The sequence below is a fragment of the Eriocheir sinensis genome, chromosome 62 (genome assembly GCF_024679095.1).
Source record: "Eriocheir sinensis breed Jianghai 21 chromosome 62, ASM2467909v1, whole genome shotgun sequence".
Taxonomy (NCBI): domain Eukaryota; kingdom Metazoa; phylum Arthropoda; class Malacostraca; order Decapoda; family Varunidae; genus Eriocheir; species Eriocheir sinensis.
The window spans coordinates 10645831-10660527 of record NC_066570.1 but is presented as its reverse complement, the minus strand read 5'-3'; the positions used below and the strand labels follow the sequence as shown (position 1 = coordinate 10660527).

Genomic DNA, 14697 nt, shown 5'->3' with positions numbered 1-14697 from the left:
GTGGTTCCGTTTGTGTACTGTGTAACTATGTATTTTTAGTGGTGTGTCGGTAGGGACCCCGTGGCTGTTAATCAGTATAACGTCTGCGTTGAGTGTCTTGTAAGTCTCAGTCAGTTGATATTTTCTATACCTCCAGTTTAGGACATTGTGTTGCACTACGGTGATCAGGTGTGTGAATGTTTTGGTTTGTGTTGCGAGTGCCGAGTCGAGCGCGTAATGGGTTGGAGGGAAGTATCTCTAAGCTCCAGTGTGGCAGCCTTAGCCAAGTTGGGGTTGGCGAGGTGTGAGGTGGAGGTGTGTTTGTTTCTTGGGGAACTTTGTTTCTTGGAGGGGGAGGAGTTTGTAGGGGAGGATGCGGGGGAGCGGGGTGCTCTCGGTTCTTTGGAGTTTTCATCTTTCTCGGCGAGAGGCGTCATAGTTTCTTGGGCAGGGGTTGATGGAGCACTTTGGATCCTGGGGAGAGCTTGGGTTGGTTGATGAGCGGGGCCGGAGGATGCTGGAGATGTAGGAGGTGAGATTGAGGAGGCGGCGGTGGCTTGCTGCTCTTCCTGGTTCTAGAATCCGGGGCTTCTCCGATGATGATGGGGGCGATGTTTCTTTGCAGCACCCTGTTGAGCGTGGCCTCGAAGGATCCTGGCTGGCTGATGTCCTGAAACATTGCAAACATGATAGCAGTGTAGATGTTTTCGACAGTCTTGGCGGAGATGAGTGGTGGGTTTGACATGGGTAGCGGGCCTGGGGCTGAGGCTGCTTGGTTGTATGTTTTTTGGTTGTTTTTTGAGTCTTCCTTTGCTTTGGCGAGAGCGGCTTTTCTCATAGGGCACTTGAAGGCTAAGGTGCGGTGGTCTCCATTGCAGTTGATGAACCTTTTTGTCGGGGATGTGCAGTTTCTCCAAGTGTGGCCTTCCTCAGCGCACTCGGAGCAGATGTTGTAGTCTCGGGGCATGGTGCATTCGCAGGCTACGTGGTCCTCAACTGAGTAGCATCGCATGCAGTTTCTGAGGGCATAGTATTCCTCCTGCTGAATCTGATGCGGAGGAACCCGAGTGTTGAAAAGCTTGATTTCAAGCTCACGGGGTCTCAGTGCAGGAGCAGTGGTGCGGAAGGTGATCTTTAGAACGTTACTTTTCGGGAACTTGAACAAAGAATCGATACAGTCCTTGGTGTACTCGTTCACCCGGTACACTTCGGTTGTCATTTGATCCAGGGAGTGGTCAAAGGCGTCCTCGTCGATGCCGAAGAGGAGTATGGTTCTTTTAGCTTTGAGGTCTAGGGGCATGACCGCCGCAAAGCCTTTGGCTTTCAAGTCCTCGTTGCAGCTGTTATTGAAGATGATATCCACTTCATCCTCCTGGCTTGTTATGAGAATGTAACCATCGCGAGCCGGGATCACTCTGGAGGCGTAGATGTTATACTGGGCCAGCACGTCAAGGAGTAGTAGTTTCATGTCCCGGAAGGGTGAGGGATGTTTTATTTTAAATCGCGCCATGGCATGACAGGAAAGGGTGGTGGCCTCCTGCCTAGCTCTGCCGTTGTTCTAAGTTGCAAGGGGAGTCCACTTTCTAAAGTGGGGTTGGACGGCAGAGCGCTAACGTAGCAGCTGGGTGCCCTGCTGATCCTATGCTTAAGGCAGCTAGAAGAGACCCCTTTGTGTATATATATATATATATATATATATATATATATATATATATATATATATATATATATATATATATATATATATATATATATATATATATATATATATATATATATATATATTCAAACATAGAAACAGAAAGAGATATATATATATCTATATATATATATATATATATATATATATATATATATATATATATATATATTTTACGTTGTTGCCTATTGCGCCGGTAGGCATCTTCCCGGTGGGGCCTGATGGTCGGCCCAAGGCTTCTTCCAGGTGGGGCCTGATGGTCGGCCCAGCCCGTTCTGGCGCAGGCGAGTGTTTATAGTGGCGCCATCTTGCATTGGCTCATGCTGCCCCCCGGAACTCGTTCTTGATTCGCTTGGACGGCTTCCTCTAGAGTCCGGGTTGATGGGTGGTCTTCAGGACAGCATGTGGGTAGTTTTAAGCCACTCGGCGGTGACTGAAAAATCCGAGTGGTAGCTTGGGGATTCGAACCCGCGTCGTCCATCACGCGGTGAATGTGGGCCCAGTACGCTACCACCTACGCCACCGCCTACCGTAGTTCACCTTCACACAGGGCAGCGTCTGGGGCTGGGGCCAGAAGAGGTGATAGATGGAGAGGGGAGTGGGGATAAAGGAGGAAGGGTTGTAAAGTAGCAGATAAACACTGTACAGTGTTCTCTTTGTTGAAGCAAAAGCTCCGTGTTGTGGGCGCCGTTAGGCGTGGTGGCGGCGGGAAGCGGAGCCAAGCGCGGTGATTGGCTCGCCTGAGTCAACTCATGAGTCGCGTTGCTGCTCTGCGTCTTGCCGTCGGAAGAATTTGGAAGTCTTCTGCTTGTCTGTTTATGGAAGGCAACTTTGTTGTTATGTATATTGCTTCTAAGAACAGTAGACGTCTGTACTCCTTTTCCCTGTCAAGTATTGTAGTGTTACTTTCCAAATCTTGACGGGTGAGGCTTGACTTATGCTTGCCGGCGTAGTGGTCTTTGATTGCGCCGTTACTTAGGTGGCAGGTGACACGCCGTGACATGGAAGTTCTCGTCATTCCAATGTAAGAGTGAGGCCCACACTCCTTAGTGTAGCAAGTGTATTAATAGACGACGTGGTCTTCCTGAAGGGGCGTCTTGGTCGTATTGGGTTGATTGCGTAGTAGTTGATTCGCTGTTTAGTCTTGTTTTGTTGTTGTGAGTGTATATATATATATCTATATATATATATATATATATATATATATATATATATATATATATATATATATATATATATATATATATATATATATATATATATATATATATATATATATATATATATATATATATATATATATATATATATATATATATATATATATATATATATATATATATATATATATATATATATATATATATATATATATATATATATATATATATATATATATATATATATATATATATATGCGATGCTTCTGGCATTTGGCTTCAGCTCGGTGGGACAACCTGAGGATGTACTTTTCCGATTTCCCGTGGAATGATTACTTTTTCCAGGATGGAGACCCCTCTGTGTGTACCCAGCGCATCACAGAGGTGATTGTCTCTGGAATGGAGGCATACATTCCACGTTCTTTCTCTACTCCTCATGCCAAAAAGCCTTGGTTTAATCATGCTTGTTCTCGTGCTATTAAAGCTAGAGAGGCAGCTCACTAAAGGTTCCAAAGCCTTCGCACTCCTGCTAACCATCATCTTTATATTTCTGCCCAAAATCATGCCAAATCTATTCTCCGACTTACCTAAAAACTCCTTTATTAATAGAAAATGCCAAAACCTTGCTTTCTCTAATTCTTCCCGTGACCTCTGGCATCTAGCCAAAAATATCTCCTCCAATTTCACTTCTTTCTCTTTCCCTCCTCTCTTTAACCCTGTGGTGCCCCGCAGGCCGCGACACCCCTAGCTCCAGTGTCATCATCTTCGCCGGCAATATTTTCCGATGACAACAGCGGTATCGACCGCTAAAGCACAACACGGACTCCAACACATGATTGTCCCCAAACGCACTGTTCATTTACCAACCTATACACAATTGCCCATTAACGCACCCGCTTATCTCTCTAAGCCAAAACACAATCAACCGCGGCCAAAACACGATCAACCGCGGAACAAAATGTTATGAAAACAAAGCTGCGTCACCGCGTGACAGCTACACTAAGGATTACAATCGAGTGTACGCCAACCTTATTACACATGTCGGTTAGGTAGATTATTGTATGAGCTCGGTGTGAGTTTGATGTATGACTCACACGCCTGACGTATTACCCTCGTGATGTCTGTATGTATGTCATGCCTATATAAGAAGCATTTATTCAGGCTAGGGATCAGATCAGCCAGCACTCTGTTCGTGTGCTGTACACCCAGTTGTCCTTCCCTAGACAACATGGGCAGAACATTCATCTTTGCTACTGTGAGTATGGAGTGAAGAATTACCATAGAGGAAAGCGTATCTAACATATCTATTGTGTTCTATTATCTTAGTTTTACTTAGGATTATATTTCTATGATACTTTATTGTGTGAGTTTTTACTCAATATTATACCAGTGCTAACGTCAGTAACCAATAGTGAAAGAAAACCTGAAGACTCATTGAGTCTCGTAAGCCAGTCGCTGGTTTAAACAATATTTTTACCCTTTGTAATATTAAGTAGTATTAAGGTAGAATAAAATACATATAAGAAAGGCGACACCGTTTCATCACCCCATTTACGAACTCCTTTAAATACTCCTAAAGTACCAGAATTTTAAGTTAAGTGTCACTAGTACAAACAGTGTGTCGTCTCCCCTGTGTGACCCGGATTACGGGTTACAACAACCCTGACGGCAGCACTGCCGTCTCATCTGTCTGTAAGGCTAAACTCTTCGCTCAAACTTTCTGTAAGAACTCCACCCTGGACGATTCTGGGCATATTCCTCATACTCTTCCCCCCTCTGACTTCTTTATGCCTATTATTAAGATTCTTCCTAATGATGTTTTATATGCCCTCTCTGGCCTCAACTCTCAGAAGGCTTATGGACCTGATGTAGTGCCTATTATTGTCCTTAACAACTGTGCTTCTGTGCTGACACTACGCCTAGTCAAACTCTTTCGTCTTTGCCTATCAACATCTACCTTTCCTTCCTGCTGGAAGTACGCCATCGTACAGCCTGTGCCTAAGAAGGGTGACCGTTCCAATCCCACAAACTACCGCCCTATAGCTTTCCTTTCCTGTCTATCTAAAGCTTTTGAATCAATCCTTAACCGGAAGATTCAAAAGCACCTTAACACTTATGATCTTCCATCTGATCACCAGTATGAGTTCCGCAAGAAGCGTTCTGCTGGCGATCTTCTTGCTCTCTTAACTGATTCTTGGTCATCCTCTCTTAGCCGTTTCGGCGAAACTCTCAGTTGCGCTAGACATATCGAAAGCCTTCGATAGAGTCTGGCACAAGTCTTTGCTTTCTAAACTTCCCTCTTTCGGATTCCATCCCACTCTCTGTTCCTTTATCCAGTTTTCTTTCCGGCCATTCTATCTCTGTGGTGGTAGATGGTCACTGTTCTTCCCCCAAACCTATCAACAGTGATGTTCCACAAGGCGCTGTCCTATCACCCACTCTCTTTCTGTTATTCATTAATTAGCTTCTTTCCATAACAAACTGTCCTGTCCATTTATACGCCGACGACTCCACTCTGCATTATTCAACTTCTTTCAATAGAAGACCATCACAACAGGTAGTACATGACTCTAGGCTGGAGGCTGCAGAACGCTTAACCTCAGACCTTGCTATCATTTCCGTTTGGGGTAGAAGGAACCTTGTGTCCTTCAATGCCTCAAAAACTCAATTTCTCCACCTATCAACTCGACACAATCTTCCAAACACCTATCCCCTATTCACCGACAACACTCAGCTGTCACCCTCTTCACAACTAAATATCCTCGGTCTCTCTCACTAATTCAGCTTCCTCGGGATTGGGCGTTCTGTATCATCTCCACCAGTTCTTCTCCTCCGCACAGTTGCTATCCATATACAGGAGCCTTGTCCGCCCTCGTATGGAGTATGCATCTCACGTGTGGGGGGGCTCCACTCATACAGCCCTTCTGGACAGGGTGGAGACTAAGGCTCTTCGTCTCATCAGCTCTCCTCCTCTTACTGATTCTTCTACCTCTTAAATTCCGTCGCAATGCTGCCTCTCTTTCTATCTTCTATCGATATTTCCACGCTGACTGCTCTTCTGAACTAGCTAACTTCATGCCTCCCCCACTCCTGCGGCCTCGCCTCACACGACTTTCTGATCACGCTCACCCCTATACTGTCCAAACACCTTCTGCAAGAGTTAATCAACATCTTCACTCTTTCATCCCTCACGCTGGTAAACTCTGCAACGATCTTCCTTCATCTGTATTTCCTAGTGCCCACGACTTGAACTCTTTCAAGAGGAGGGTATCAGGACACCTCTCATCCCGAAATTGATTTCTCTTTTTGGCCACTCTACTCTATTTAGGAGTAGTAAGTAGCGGGCTTTTTTTTTCCATTGTTGTTTCCTTTATTTTTTACACCCTTACACTGTCTCCTCTGCTGTAAAAAAATAAAATAAATAGATAAAAAACAAAAAAACAAATATATATATATATATATATATATATATATATATATATATATATGTATGTATATATATGTATATATATATATATATATATGTATATATATATATATATATATATATATATACATATATATATATATATATATATATATATATATATATATATATATATATATATATATATATATTATATATATATATATATATATATATATATATATATATATATATATTAATATATATTCATATATATATAGAGAGAGAGAGAGAGAGTGCGTGCGTGTGCGTGCGTGCGTGCCTGTGTGCGTGCGTGAATGAGTGCGTGAGTGCGTGCGTGAGTGAGTAGAAGGGAGAGAGAGAGAGAGAGAGAGAGAGAGAGAGAGAGAGAGAGAGAGAGAGAGAGAGAGAGAGAGATTATGGTATAATATTTACCTCCATAAAGTGTTGGGCACTAATCCAAGCAGTATAACAGGTGATGATGAAAATTTGCCTTCATTTTCTAAGATCAGAAGAAGAGATTCCGCTTGTTTTGGATCGGTAGACAGAAGAAGAAATGGGTTCAGCAATGACAGTTGACTATGCCACTCAAAGATATTATTGGTAAAATTGGCATTAATGAGAAATGTTCTTATCTGAACTGTGAAAATAGATTCTGAATTTTGGAAGTTTTTGAGTAACGACACTGCTTCAGTTGAATCATCATGGACCACATTTAAAGAATTGACATGCGGTAAAGAATTTTTAATTAAATATATAAGTGTGTTGGCATCAAGAGAACAAGCTCTTTCATATCTTTTCTGAGATAATGAATCATCATTGTAGAATACTGATTTCACCATGCTCTTTGAAATGTGAAGTGAATGAATAGAGTGAGTATCCCGTCCATAACAGTAGCTTGGAATATCTGAAAGAAAAAAAAACAGTCATGGCAACATCTCTACATAAAATAGCATTTTAGACCAGAACATAGATAAAAAAAAAAAAATACAAAACTATAAATTAAATTTATATTTGATTTACTACAACCAAACTTTACGAAACCTATCCTCTACCGGGGGTGGGGGGGTTCGCCCCCCTTGACCCCAGTGCTAACCAGGGGGGCACCACCCCCACATGTACGATGCGCCGGTAAAACTAGAGAAGTGCAACAGTATGTGAGACCTTGGAAAGGTCATTATTCTCGTAGGGGCAATATTGGAGGCGCGTGCTTGTCACAGCTTGATGCGCCCACGAAGCACCTAATAAACGCACCCCATGTGACACGCCCGTGTCACTGTTCGAATCTGGTGGACTGAAAGACAATACGTTTAGGAAACTTTACTCAAAGTTTCAGGACTAGGGATTTTTCCCGATTTTAGGGAAATTTTTGAGGCCCATATTTCAGTCCGTTTGCCTTCTCACACCCAAAACCCACATTCCCCATAGGTTCCCAAGCTCTCAATATAACGCTCTCTAGGCTGTTGAGTGTTAAGTGTACACCGCTGACCATGTAACACGCCAGTGTCACTGTGTGCCTTTGCATATGGTGGTATTGAAATAATTGAAGGGACTCGGTTTTGGGCTATATGACGGCGCAATATGTGCCTCCTGAGGGATACTACCAATAAAGAGACTAAATAGTCAGTTAACACTCACCGAGAGTTGAATTATAATGATATTTTGAGTGAGTGAGTGAGTGTGTTGATCCATCCATCATGGCGGGCCGAGGAAGACTGGCAAAAAAATTACCTACGTGGCGCTGCCTGCGCGATACACACCGCGTAGTAATACATCTTGAATGTAATCGTTTAAAATCATAAAATACAAATACTTGCACCAGTATTTGCTTTAATATAGAGAAGAAAATAAGGTAAAACTCGTAAAGACCGTTTCATGTCCGAAATCGTGATCCATGCGAGTTCTGGATATTACTGGCTTAGGAACTAGTTTGTATGGTGCACTGCAAGGCAGCTATGAGGCTCAGTCTATCTATAGAGGCGCTCGTGAAACTATAACAATGGATCAATCGTGAGGCCAGCGTGGAAAAATACACCCGTTGTGACATAAACACGCCTGTCCGCTTGTCAAAACTCCGTCGCGTGCTAGAAATGTTGTAATTACCACCATACTGTGCCCTAAATGCGCACCCGCTACGAACCGCTATTCCTAAGATTATCCCATATTAGGAATTCATGAAAATCGATATTCAATAAATTTCCGTTTCTAGCAGAGGGTCATCATAATGTTGCGATATTGATCCGGTTTGTATTATATCGGAATTATCCTTATCAACCAGCTAAAGAGATACAAAGCGTAATGATTGATGATCACGATTCAAGCACTTGATTAAATATTGGGTTAGCTGCTTAACACAAAAACTCTCTCTCTCTCTCTCTCTCTCTCTCTCTCTCTCTCTCTCTCTCTCTCTCTCTCTCTCTCTCTCTCTCTCTCTCTCTCTCTCTCTCTCTCTCTCTCTCTTTTTCTCATCCGCTATTATTTAGTAATAGTATAACTTCTAAATATGCCTTTATTATAACACAATTTGTGTTAGTGTGTGTGTGTGTGTGTGTGTGTGTGTGTGTGTGTGTGTGTGTGTGTGTGTGTGTGTGTGTGTGAAAATTGAAAAAAAGATTAAGAAAAATGAAAACAGCAAGAGGGAATAAATAAAGATTAGCAAGCAAAGTGGAAGAAAGAGGGAGATAAAACTTTAGATAATTTTGGTAAAATATAAATGAAATGTAGAGAATGGAGATAGATATTGCAAAAACGAGGAGCAAAAGTAATGGTCTCTGTTCTCCCTTGGAATATGCAAGTGTGTTTGAAAGGGGTAAGGACGGGATGGGGAGAGGTCGTGGTGTTAGATTCAGCGCGGACATCAAGGGAAAAGCTGAGACAAAGATAAATATATCTCCTGGCCAGTCCCACACGGCTGCGAATGTATCCTCTACTAGTACTAGATGGTCCATAGTACCCTTCCAAAAAAACGATTCTCACGACTCTGTTTGGTTCCGACAGACAGGCCGTAGTATCGGCGCTGTGAAACTGTTGTGTATTCAAATGACACGTTCGCGGCCCATACTCCTTTGGTCCGCCCTAAAGACAATAGCCGCAATACAGACAACAATCATTTGACCTTTTGGTAGCCATATCAAATAGCTCATCATATGCACGCACAAGTTCGACCAACTTTCATTCATGATGCCAAACATCTAACTATAATTATAATCAATACCCAACAAGGCGAAAACTGTAGAGCGACGAGGTTGACGGGAGCTTTACGGGTACTCGTCCACATGAATCATCACCCACCGAGTATTCTGTTGAGCTGCCTTCAAACCGGCCAAGGTTTCCTTTGATGGAATTCAAGACGTGTTGGTCGGTTGACGGAGGGTGTGAACAGTTTCCTAAGGTTTAAAGTTAAATATTTTGACGGCATCTAGACGGCGGACAACCAAGGAGTCTCCGTAGGCATATCGAGACGGCGGCGTGCCGTCTCGATATGCCTACGGAGAATCCTTGGATGTCCCTGGTATGAGTTTGTGTCAAACCAGCAATAACAAAACCACAAAATTTTAACTATATATGAGTTTCGGTACTATGATGTAGGACTGTGCTTCAAGGATTGCTTTGAAGAGTATCACGTATCATTAAATTACTAAAGTAACAACGATAATGTGTAAACCTCACCTGTGTTCTTTCTTTCGAAAAAAGAAACATCCAAACTACCTTTTACTTTTAGTATTAATAGCATTTAATGTACTGTTCAAAATGTTGAAACATTTATGTGTTTCGATATTTCAATTTTCTTCAAACTATAAATTTGTTAAATCTACCATCAAAAAGGTCCAATCCGCATCAAAACCTATCATTTTAATAGTTTAAAGAGCCAGTCTATCGGAACATGCGTGGCTGGACATTTTAATGTACATGAACTAAACTTTTTTTAAAGCGACTTGAAAGGATTTTTAGTATTTTTTTCACTTTATTGTAATCTGGCCAACGGAGAAGAGAACGGGTTGAAACAATGGCTGAGGTGGACTGAAGACCCTGACTATGGTGCTGGGAAATTTTAGTTTTCTCCAGTTAAGGGAAGAGCCCACCACTGGTAAAAAAAAAGAAACCTCCACAGGTAAAAAGAAAAACATCCCCACATGAAGACGCTTATGTTCCGTGGATCCCCGGTTGTGAGGTATTTTGGTACCGGTTAAGGCCTGATGCATTTTACCATTCATTTTCCATAAATATACAGATATAACAAGAATATTTTCAGAGAAAACTGGCCAGAAGCAATGTTCCAAGTATGATGCACCTAGAACATATACTTCTTGAGTTATGCTATACACCTTTTTTTTTTCAGCGCTAGTCTCTGACAAATTATATTTTGCTAGAAGAAAAATAACCCAGAATTATTAGAGAGTTATCTTGTTCAACCATTTATCTAAGATTGTCTCAATAGAAAATTTTACTTTAAAAAAAAATATATATATATATATATATATATATATATATATATATATATATATATATATATATATATATATATATAAGAAACATAAAAACGTAAGGAGTCTGCAAGAGGCCGGTTGGCCTATACAAGGCAGCTCCTGTACACTCAACCCCACCTTACCTCACCATCCATGGCTTTATCTAACCTCTTCTTGAATGTATCTATGGTATTGGCACCCACAACATGGCTCCCAAGCCTGTTCCATTCGTCCACCACTCTATTGGTGAACCACTTCTTGCCTATGTCTTTGTTGAATCTGAATTTGTCTAACTTAAAGCCATTTCTACGCGTCCTACGTGGCTCTTTCACTCTCAAAATTTTATTGACATCCCCTTTATTAAATCCCTTCATCCATTTATAAACTTCGATCAAGTCTCCTCGCACCCTTCGCCTTTCTAGAGAGTGTAGATTTAACTGCTTCAGCCTGTCTTCATAAGGCAAGTTTCTCACCCCCTGAATCATCTTTGTCATCCTCCTCTGTACAGATTCTAACATCTTGATATCCATTCTATAGTAGGGGGACCAGAACTGAACTGCATAATCGAGATGAGGTCTAACTAGTGATAAGTAAAGTTTGAGGATGACTTCAGCGCTCCTATTGCTCACGCTCCGTGAGATGAAACCTAGTACTCTGTTTGCCCGATTTTTAGCCTGAATGCATTGAGCCCTAGGACGGAGGTCAGCGCTCACTAGGACTCCTAAGTCTCTCTCACGCCCAGACCTGCTTAGAGGAGTGTCATTTAAGGAGTAATTGTAAGGGTTATTCCTACCTACGCTCAAAATGCTACACTTCCCGACATTGAATTCCATCTGCCACTTCCTCGCCCAATCATATAGTCTGTCAAGCTCATCCTGGAGAACGGTAGCGTCGGTGTCTGATTGGATTACTCTACCGATCTTGGTATCATCTGCGAACTTACTGACATCGCTACTAATTCCCGTGTCCAAGTCATTGATGTAAATAATAAAAAGCAGAGGACCCAGCACCGACCCTTGTGGGACTCCACTCGTGACACTGCCCCATTCAGATTTCCTACCATTGATTTGCACTCTCTGCTTCCTACCACTAAGCCACGCCCTGATCCAGTTCAAAACTTTCCCATCTACGCCATGAGCCTGTAATTTTAGTAATAGCCGGTGATGAGGTACTTTGTCGAACGCTTTACTGAAATCTAGATATAATATGTCATAGTTTTCATCTCTGTCAACCGCCTCGATTACTTTAGTGTAGAAGGACAACAGGTTAGTAAGGCAAGACCTACCCTTTGTGAACCCATGTTGTGAATCATGAATTAAATTATGCTTTTCTAGATGGTCCCGAATGCTCCCGGCTAAAATTGACTCTAACATCTTTCCTACAACTGATGTTAAGCTAATTGGGCGATAGTTTGAGGTGGCTGACTTGTCTCCCTTTTTGAAAATCGGCGTCACATTAGCTACTTTCCATTGATTGGGCACATACCCAGAATTTACCTACATCATAAAGATATCGGCAAGAGGGCCACTAAGGACTGCCTTGCACTCTTTCAGAACCCTTGGGAATACTTCGTCTGGGCCCGGCGATTTGTTTTTCTTCAACCTATCAGTCTCATCCTGGACTACTTGCCTAGTGATGATCACATCCCTCAACTTGTCATTCTCTTCGCCCTCATATACCTGAACTCTCTCCGGAATGGTTGTTAGATTTTCCTGCGTGAAAACTGAGAGGAAATAGTAATTCATCATTTGAGTCATATCTTCTCCATTCTCAACGAGCTCGCCCGTGTTTGTTTTCAACGGTCCAATTCTGTCCCTTGTTTTCGTCCTGTACAATTTGAAGAAGCCCTTGTGATCGCTCTTGGCCTCGTTGGCAACCCTAATCTCATAATTTCTTTTTGCTAGGCGGGTGTTCTTCACCGACCTGGGTAGCTCAACATACCTACCCCTGAGGTGGATCTCTCCGTTCTTTATTTTCCTATAAATTCCTCTCTTCAAGCCTATTTCATGCTTGAGTCTGCGGGTCATCCATTTGGGGTCGTTATTTTCCTTCCTACGTGCTTGGTAAGGGATATGCTGTCTCTGACCCTCTGCAATTTCTCTAACTAAATTATTGTAGGTCATTTCTACTTGGTTCCCCTGTCTTTCCGGTTCCAGCCCTGAGATCTGGCCCTCATCCAGCCCTAAGGTTTCCCAATTTACCTCCTCAAGGTGTCTTCTGAGCCCCTCATAATCAGCTCTTCTAAAGTCAGGCACCAACACAGGGTTGAGTTCATGGGTCACCGCCCAGTCTAATTTAAACCTAATTTCCTTGTGATCACTGCCACCTAATTCTCCCCCAACATCTAGCTCGCTGATCATATACTCGGTGTTAGTTAAGACCAAGTCCAGAATGTTGTTACCCCTGGTGGGCTCTGTTACTGCCTGCTTGAGAAAATTATCTTGTATTAATTTCAGAAAATCCTCAGACTCTAGATCACCCACCACGCCTTCCCAATCTATATTCCTATAGTTAAAATCCCCCATTATGCAGACATTTTTGCTCCTGCTCGCCCTGCCTACCTCTTGCAGTAATATATCAGTGTCCTGCCTGTTAAGGTTGGGTGGCCTGTAAAGAACCCCTAGAATTAGTTTGTCTTTCCCTTTGTGGACGTCCACCCAAACTGATTCTGAGTCGCCATTTGTTTGAATAGAGTTGTTAGCGGAACATTTAAGTGTGTCTTTAACATAAAGTGCCACCCCTCCTCCCCTTCTTCCCTTTCTATCTTTGTGAAACATCTGGTAACCATCTATTTCATACTCAGACATGAAGTTTTTGTTTGCAGTATCCACCCATGTTTCCGTGATAGCTATAATGTCGAATTTCTCGACACATGCTTTCCCCCTCAGTAGATCTATCTTGTTCCTGAGACTCCTACTGTTGGTGTAATAAGCCGTTAGCCCATCCTTTCTTATATCCTTTCGATTTCTCCTGCGCCCCCTAGTCCCAGTCTGCGATGCATTGACAGGCCCTCCCCCCTCGCCTACTCTAAAAAATTATGTAGGGTGCTAAGTGATCGCTCGAGGGAGTCTGCGAGAACCTCCTCCCCCTGGAGTGACAGGTGCACGCCATCGTTGGCATACAAGGTGCCTGTATTGTAGAAGAGGTCCCAATTATCAAGGAAAAGCCAACCATTTCGCTTACAGTGGGCCGCCAGCCTGCTGTTTACTGCTAAGGCTCTGGAAAGCCATCCCTCTCCCACCCCCCTCCTCGGCAAAACCCCACAAACAGCCGGCACCCCCCCGAAGTCCCTCACTTTAGCAAACGATTCCCTGAAGCGCCGAAAGATCTCTTCGCTACCCACCTTACTGATGTCATTACCACCGAAACTGCAGAAGACGATTGGCTGTGTCCCCTCCCCTGCTAAAATTTCCTCCATTCTGTCAGATACGTGCTGGATGCCTGCCCCGGGAAAGCACACTCGAAGCCTATTTTCCTTATCCCTTGAACAAAAGTACCTGTCAATGAACCTGACTTGAGAGTCCCCAACCACCAGGACTTTCCTCTTATTAACTTTGTCAGTAGACGGAAGGGAAGCCGCTACAGGAGGAGAGGGAGAGGCGGCAGCAGGGGAGGGGGAGGAGGAGGAGGAGGAGGAGGAGGAGGAGGACGATGAGTGGAAGAAGGAGAGTCCTGGCTACAAGTCTCCTGAAGGCATTAAGAAAGGATTCAACAGTCAGATATGTAGTCAATTCTAGGTGTATGACCGTACTGGCTGCACATGTAAAGAGCATAGTTTTAGTTTTAGTTTCAGTTTTACCGTCAGGATTTATCACTTCAATTAAGCCTGTATTTTTTTTACAGCAGTGGAGACAGCTCAGTGGCAAAAAAAAGAAACAATAATGAAAAAAAAAGCCCGCTACTCGCTGCTCCTGTAAAAGAGTTCAGAGGAGTGGCCGAAAGATAGGTCAATTTCGGGAAGAGAGG

The 14697-nt window shown here is 42.8% G+C and overlaps 1 long non-coding RNA gene across 1 annotated transcript in view; it reads right to left on the bottom strand.

Annotated features, from left to right (window-relative positions):
* The window catches only part of LOC126986758 (uncharacterized), a 100304-nt gene that overhangs the window by 65741 nt on the left and 19866 nt on the right, over positions 1–14697 (bottom strand). Inside the window, exon 2 of the long non-coding RNA XR_007739933.1 lies at positions 6701–7172. This is a non-coding gene — a long non-coding RNA (uncharacterized LOC126986758). The remainder of the gene's footprint in view (positions 1–6700; positions 7173–14697) is intronic.